The sequence below is a fragment of the Hemitrygon akajei genome, chromosome 14 (genome assembly GCF_048418815.1).
Source record: "Hemitrygon akajei chromosome 14, sHemAka1.3, whole genome shotgun sequence".
Taxonomy (NCBI): domain Eukaryota; kingdom Metazoa; phylum Chordata; class Chondrichthyes; order Myliobatiformes; family Dasyatidae; genus Hemitrygon; species Hemitrygon akajei.
Window position 1 is genome coordinate 13073520 of NC_133137.1, and position 7663 is coordinate 13081182.

Consider the following 7663-nt stretch of genomic DNA (forward strand, 5'->3'; position numbering starts at 1 on the left):
TATTACAGGAACCCTGGCTGTATTTTCCTATTATTTGTTGGCTTTCATTTCAGATGGAGCTTTGGAGATGCTTTGCTCAATTTTTTTTCATTAAAATGTAAATGGAGCATGAGAGAGTCTGAAGTAATGGACCTTTTAACTGTGATCATATGTAGTCCATGTTATTATTTATCCTTTGGCTCACTAACACTTACAATGTATCACCGAGTGTGCAGACATTAGGCTAAATAGATTAGAATCACTGTATTTAATATAGCAAAAGGTGGTTAGCAACCACAAAGCCTAAAGGGTGCATTATTTTATTTTACTTTGGACAAGAATGGGCTTATCTTTTGCCATTAGCATGCAACAGTCAGTAGAGTGCTATTCCTATTCCCCCACCCCCACTCCACCCACCATGGTCCTCAATCCTAACATTTGGTTTTCTTCCTTTAGCTTTCTGAAGTGAGTATATTCTGCAACCAATACTCTTGCATCCACTTAGCACTAGCAACAAAAAGGTGTTTGTTCAAAGACACTGTTAATTCTATCTTGCTGGATACGATTGGTTGTTACGAGGAAGTGCTCTGCTGCTCTGAGCTGTCATCTGCTGAGTGTAATATTTCACAAGAAGTTTGAGGAGACTTGTCTACTGATGTACTGTGGAGAATACTCCAACTAGGTGCATCTCCGTCTGCTATGGAGGGGCCGCTGTGACAGGACAGGAAAAAGCTGAGGAGGGTTGGCAGACTCAGGCACTTCCATTCCGGGCACTCGCCTCCCCAGCATTGAGGATGACTTCACAAATCAGTGCCTCAAAAGGCGGCATCCAGTTTTAAAGAACCCAGTCTCCCCGGATGTGCTCTCTTCTGATTACTACCAACAGAGAGGAGGTACAGGTATTTGAGGGCACACACTCAACATTTCAGGAACAGCTACTTCCCCTCCACTATCAGATTTCTGAATGGACAATGAGCCAACCCATGAACACTACTCCATTACTTTTACGCTCTATTTTTGCACTACTTGTTTAATACTTTTCTTTTTTGTAATTTGTATTGAATTTTATAGTACTTCTATGTATCGCACTGTACCGCTGCTGCAAAACAACAAATTTCACGACGTACTGTATGTCAGTGATAGTAAACCTGACTCTGATTCATTATTCTATAAATGGAATTGGAGACATCCCTTATGTTCCCAACTTGATTATCAGGGAAGGAGCAAATAGTGGGAAGTGATGATGCTCCTTACCTATTTCAGTGCCAGAGGAAAGCTGAATTAGAATCATAAAATCACAGAGTTAGATCACAGGAACAGGTTTTCTGGCTCACCAAGTCTGAATTGAGTATTCGGCATGGCTTTTGTGATACGAGTCCAACCCTAACTCATTTTGTTCTGCAAACATTCTTAACAACTGCTCCCTAAATTCTACCACTTACCTACATACTTGGGACAATTTACGGATGTATAGTAACTAACATCCTGCATTCTTTTTGGGATGTGGATAGGAACCAGCGTAGCCAGTAGTAGTCGCAGGGAAAACATGTTAAACTGTACCCAGACAGCAGCCGTAGTCAGGAATGAGCTCGTACCACTGGAGATATGAGGCTCTTCTAGCTCCACCTTTGTGCTAGCCCAAAATGGGTAAGATTCAAGTGCATTAACCTCATTTATACTGAATCTAAACCTAAGGAAAAGACAAAACAGCTCAGAGTTGCACCTTGTGCCCAGTCTCTTACCAGGTAACTGAGGCACTGGCACCAGTCTGGAAGGATATGGGGGAAAATATTGTTTAGGATGAGCTTGTATGAAACAGCCAATGTTTTTTTTTGGTCAACTCAGAGCAAATGAATAAAAAGAGCTTACTGGGTATTTTAATGGAAGTGTTGGCAGGCATGCTGTAAATATCAGTTCAAAATTCCAGCAAAGCCATATTACTGAGTCAATTTGCCACTAGGGCTCCTTGTGGTACAGCTCAGTAATGGAGTTGGCCAAAGTTAAATTTCTGAATGTGTGTAGCGTTGGTCAGCTTTACGAAAAGCAGGAAATAATCATTGTCTACTCCCAAAGCAGGTACCAGAAAAGGATCCCAAGACGGTTTCAGTTTACAGAGTGCTGCATACCATAGGCCATTGAGCAAATCCAGAAAGAAAAATATTGGAAATGCATTCCCTGATTCCAGGATATTTGTAGTCTGGGCTGGGAAGGAAGGACTCGCCTCTTTGTTTTGCAGGGCATGTCGAGAGAGAACAAAGTAGGAAAGGTTTGAATGTAGTAATCTTACCTATCCCACCTATGTAACAGAGTAATTAGACTGTCAAGGATAAATTGCTGTCAAATGACATCAATGTTTGAATCAAAATCACAATCAACAACCTAATTTGAATCATCACTGGGAGCCAGTAGCCTCCTACAGTTCACGAGCTGAACCATGACAATGCTTCTAGTTCAAGCAGTTGACAAGTTAATAGCATCATTCTGAAGACCACACAAAAATGCAGAAGCAAACATGAACATCAATACATTATTCAAATGTAACAATGTGGCATCAACATGAACCTTCAAGACAGGAATGCATTGTAAAAGGAATTGGGTGTTTTATGGAAATTGCCATTATTTGAGTCCTGTATTTCCTATATATAATTTATGTAAAACTATGATTGACTTTTGGTGTTCGTAAAAAAAAATATACACAGGACATTTGAAACATCTGATGCTTTTATGTTTTTCTTCCACATTTTTCTTATTTCCTTCAGTTATTTGGAGATGTTTACAGTCAGGACACTGAAGCATGGCGAATACTCAAACCACAAATGTTCAGTGACCACTGCATTTGGTACTGTGCCTCCTCTACCTAATAAAGTGGCCCCTGAATACTTATTCATGGTCTTCTGCTGCTGCAGCCAGTCCACTTCAAGGTTCCACATATTGTGTGTTCGGTGCTGCCCTTCAGCACACCACACTTGTAACACATGGTCATTTGAGTTACTGTTCCTTTCCTGTAGCTTGAACCAGTCTGGCCATTCCCCTCTTTCTCAGTAACAAGGCATTTTCACCCACAGAACTGATCATTTGGTTGTTGTTTTACACTTCATTCTCTGTAAACTTTAGAGGCTGTTGTGCATAAAAATTCTAGATCAGAGTTGCGTATGAAAATCCCAGATCAGCATTTTCTGATATACTCAGACCACCACATCTGGCACCAACAATCATTCCACAATCAAAGTTACTTAGATCACATTTCTTCCCCATTCTGATGTTTGGTCAGAACAATAACTGAACCTCTTGACCATGTCTGCATGCTTTACGCATGGAGTTGCTGCCACATGATTGACTGATTAGATACTTGCATTAACAAGTTGGTGTACCTAATAAAGAAGTCACTGAGTGCATATGATTCCTGAACGTAGGAATTTTACTTAAAATAAAACAGTCCAGTCTAAAATATCCACGCCACCTGTGAGATGCCTTTCCAGAGATCATACCTGCACCTCGTGTGGCATTCTTGATCTTCAGACTTGAATGCCTCTGATCTGGCCCTCAGCAAATTCTGGATTTCATGATTCATCCAGGGCTCCTGATTGGAGAAGACTCTGAATGATTTCATGAGGACACACTAATCTACAGTTGTTTTAATAAAGTCTTTTACAACCCTGGTGTAGTCATTCAGGTCTGCAGATGAATTCTTGAACACAGCCCAGTGCATTGACACAAATCAATCCTGTAACTGTTCTTCTGCCCCCTGCAACCACCTCTTAGTTGTCTTAACCTCTGGAGCCATGCTCTTTAGGCTCTGTCTGTATGCGGGTAGTAGGAATGATCAGACTTGCCAAAATATAGTCTCAGCAAGGAACGATAGGCATCCCCTATCATAGTGTAGCAGTGGTCTAGTGTGTTGGGACCTCGTTTTTATCAGGTTACATGCCGGTGCTAATTGGTCAGAGTTTTCTTCAAACCAGCATGGTTTGAGTCACAGACTATAATTTGAAATGCGTCGGAATGGGTTGTTTCTTGTCTGCTGTGCAGTGTTGCCAGTGCTTTCTTATAGTCGGCCATCTGTGCTTTATAAACTGCAGTCAGGATTAAGGATGGGAATTCCCAAGGCAAATAGAATGGTCTACATTTAATCATTAGGTGTACTAAGTCAGGGGAACAAGAGGTTGACATAACCCCCATGTCAAAACAACAAAGGGAATTGACCAAAAAGCACATGCCGCCACCTTTATTCCTCACCAGAGTTCATGGATCCATCCATTCTGAAAATCATAAAACCTTTTGGTCTGACCATGCATCTGGTGTATCCACTAATAGCCAAGGCTGGGTACAGCAAACCATTGAGATTTGCCTCATCTGCCTCTGATACAACAGCATTCATCTGAGATCAATGGGACTTGGCGTGCTTGTGCATGAATCGCAAAGGATTGGCTTGCGGGTGCAGCAGGCTATCAAGAAAGCAAATGGAATGCTGGCCTTCACTTCTAGAGTTTAAGGGCAGGGAGGTTTTGCTGCAACTGTGCAAGGCACTGGTGAGGCTGCACCTGGAGTACTGTGTGCAATTCTGGTCGCCTTACTTGGGGAAGGATAAGGTTTGTTTGGGCATGGGCAGGCTAAACAAATTGGTTTACCCAGACAAATCTGTTTGTGAGTCTTGGGCAGATGGTAGATGTGATCTACTGTAAGCCAAATGAACATTTTATAAATAAACCACAGAGAAGTGCATGACGCATCCAAAACATCTCAATTAAGGCAATGAATTTGTGTTACTATTGCTGTATCCGTTGTATTTATATTGTAGAACAGCGTATCTAGGAAATGTTGACAAAAAGAATGCAATTATATAAAAGGGACTGGTAAAACAACAAGAATAACTCTGACAGAGTGAGACCGAATAAGTTAAAGCAGTAGTTAGACTCAGATTATACTGAGTTATCTGTGGAATGCATTGCTAAAACCAAGGCTGTGGGAGAAGCCCAGCTACTTACACCATGCAAATAAGAAAAAGTGAGATTGAGCCAAATCTCGAAGCTACCCTCTTCTGAACTTGACTCACTCTGCTCACTAAGGACAACTGCTGATACATTATCAAACCTGTATACAATGGTGATCTGACTGCTACTTTGCAAAGGCCAAATGTAAGATCTTAGACACGTCCTCATACTTACCATGCACAAACAGACATAATTTTCTCAGGAGATCTTCACTCCACATAGTACTATGCTACCATATAATGTATGTTATATTTTGTACCATAAGACATGCAAGTGTAAATTCTACAGTAGTCAGAGCCTTAGCAAACAGAGTAATTTCTCTAATTGTTTTGATGGCAGTCAAGATTATTCACACACTTTATTCATATTGCATTTGTCTATCAGCCAAGACTTTGAAGTAGCATTTTTGATGAATGGTATCAGACACTTATTGTACAAATAAGTCTAGTCATGTAATGTGCAGGTGTATTAGAGATGTTATGCACAGGATACACAATTATATTCTTTCCTCAAGGATTTTGATTTATTTAAGTCCTAGCATATGTTGTAGGGGATTCACAGCCCGTTCTTTAGCCAGAGACTTCAGCAATTTGGGCATCGAGGGAGGGAGGAAGAGGGGAGCCATCCGCAGTACCACCGATGTGGCAGAGAGGGCCTCAAGGTGGCTGTGGCTCAAGAGAGGGGAGCCATGGAGTCATAAGTAGCTAGTCATCTGGACACAATCAGCCCGAGCTGGGTCACCCGGAAGAGGGTGTATGATGTTGAAAGACCCAAAACAGCTGATGATTCCAGGAACATCACTGAAGATGTGTCCAGAGGCATCAGTAGATGTATGTACACAGCTTTTAATAGTGTTATAACCAGGAAGAAAATGGCATTTAATAGTTTAATGCAGTCGGATATCACAATGTTTGTCATCCGAGATAGAAAAATTTGTTTATGCGTAATATTGTGTATGACAGGTTCTCAGGTGTTACTCTTCACATTTTAATATGTATGAACACATAGACATTGAACACAGTAGTGTTAGGAAGGAAGATGTTGAATGAGGTTCTAATATTTCATGTTTTTTCTTGAATTCTGAAAAACACACAATGATCTGCCAAGAACAGTTATATTTGGATCAGGATTTTGCTTGGATCAAAATTACACTTGGCTCTGAATTTCTAGACAGTACAGAAAAGTTGCCAAATTGCAGATTGTTGTACCAAATATCTTGATATTAAGCAGCTCAATCAAACAAAAATGGAACTACTTAAAAGCAACACAAAGAACTAATGTTTAATTAGTAGGGATCACAAGTGTAAATAGAGCAGGTTTTGAACAAAAACAACAAAGGAATTTATTCCAATCTTGCAATTGGGCTTCTGTCAAAGCCAATCAGTGTGCAATTATGCCACAGCATACAAGAACAACCCTGGCCTGTTACTCAGTAAAACAAAGCTCACCAATTCTGAGAATGCAGCAAAATACCCAACCAGTCATTGAGCACCTGTATGTAGGACCACTGCTTTAGGTCCAAGAAATAATGATGTGCTTTGAGACATTGGTGATGAAACTCATCAACTTCAGCCCATGAGAAGTAACTTGGATCCACTCCAATTTACCTACCATCACAACAGGTCAACAGCAGATGCCATTTCATTGTTTCTTCACTCAACTATGGAACATCTGGACAGTGAAGATGCATGCTTAAGAATGCTTTTCATTGACTACAGCTCGGCATTCAATACTATAATTACCTCAACAAATAATCAATAAGCTCCAAGACCTAAGCCTTTTTGTACAACTGGGTTTCCTTACCTGTAGACCCCAGTCAGTATGGGGTGGCTACAACATCTCCTCCAAAATCACCATCAGCACAGGTGCACCTCAAGACTGTGTGCTTAGACCCCTGCTCTACACACTTTAGACTTATGACTGTGAGGCTAGGTATAGCTTCAATCCAATGCGATATTTAATTTTGCTGATGACACCATTGTTGTTGGCCGAATCTAAGGTGTTGACACATCAGCATATAGAAGAGAGACTGAAAATCTGGTTGAATGGTACTACAACGACAACTTCTCTCACTCAATGTCAGTAACACCAAAAAGGAGGAAACCAGAGATCATGAGCATCAGAGGATCAGATGTGAAAAGCATCAGCAAATTTAAATTCCTCGGTGTTATTTCAAAGGACCTGTTCTGGGTCGAGCATGTAAGTGCCATTACAAAGAAAGCACAACTTTAGAAGTTTGCAAAGATTTGGCATGTCATCTAAAACTATGTTAGATTTCCATAGATGTGCAGTGGACACTATATTGATTGGTTTCATCATGGCCTGCAGCAGAAACACCAATACCCTTGAATGGAAAAACCTACAGAAGTAGTGGATATGGCCCTGTTTATCACTGATAAAGCCCTCTTCCCCACATTAAGCATATCTACATATCTGTCGCAGAAAAGCATCATCCATCATCAGAGACCTCCACCATCCAGGCCATGATCTCTTCTCACTGCTGCCATCAGGAAGGAGGTGCAGGTGCCTCATGACCCATGGGACCTAGTTCAGGAACAGTTATTGCTCCTAACCATCAGGCTCTTGAACAGAGAGGATAACTTCACTCACCCCATCACTGAACTGTTCTCATGACCTGTGAACTCACATTCAAGGACTCTTCATCTCATGTTCTCAATAATTATACCTTATTT

The 7663-nt window shown here is 40.9% G+C and overlaps 1 long non-coding RNA gene across 1 annotated transcript in view; it reads left to right on the top strand.

The window, feature by feature from the left end:
- Window positions 1-2588, top strand: part of LOC140738964 (uncharacterized) — a 100837-nt gene extending 98249 nt beyond the window's left edge. The window contains exon 5 of the long non-coding RNA XR_012101496.1: window positions 436-2588. This is a non-coding gene — a long non-coding RNA (uncharacterized lncRNA). The remainder of the gene's footprint in view (window positions 1-435) is intronic.
- The last annotated feature ends 5075 nt before the right edge of the window (window positions 2589-7663 follow it).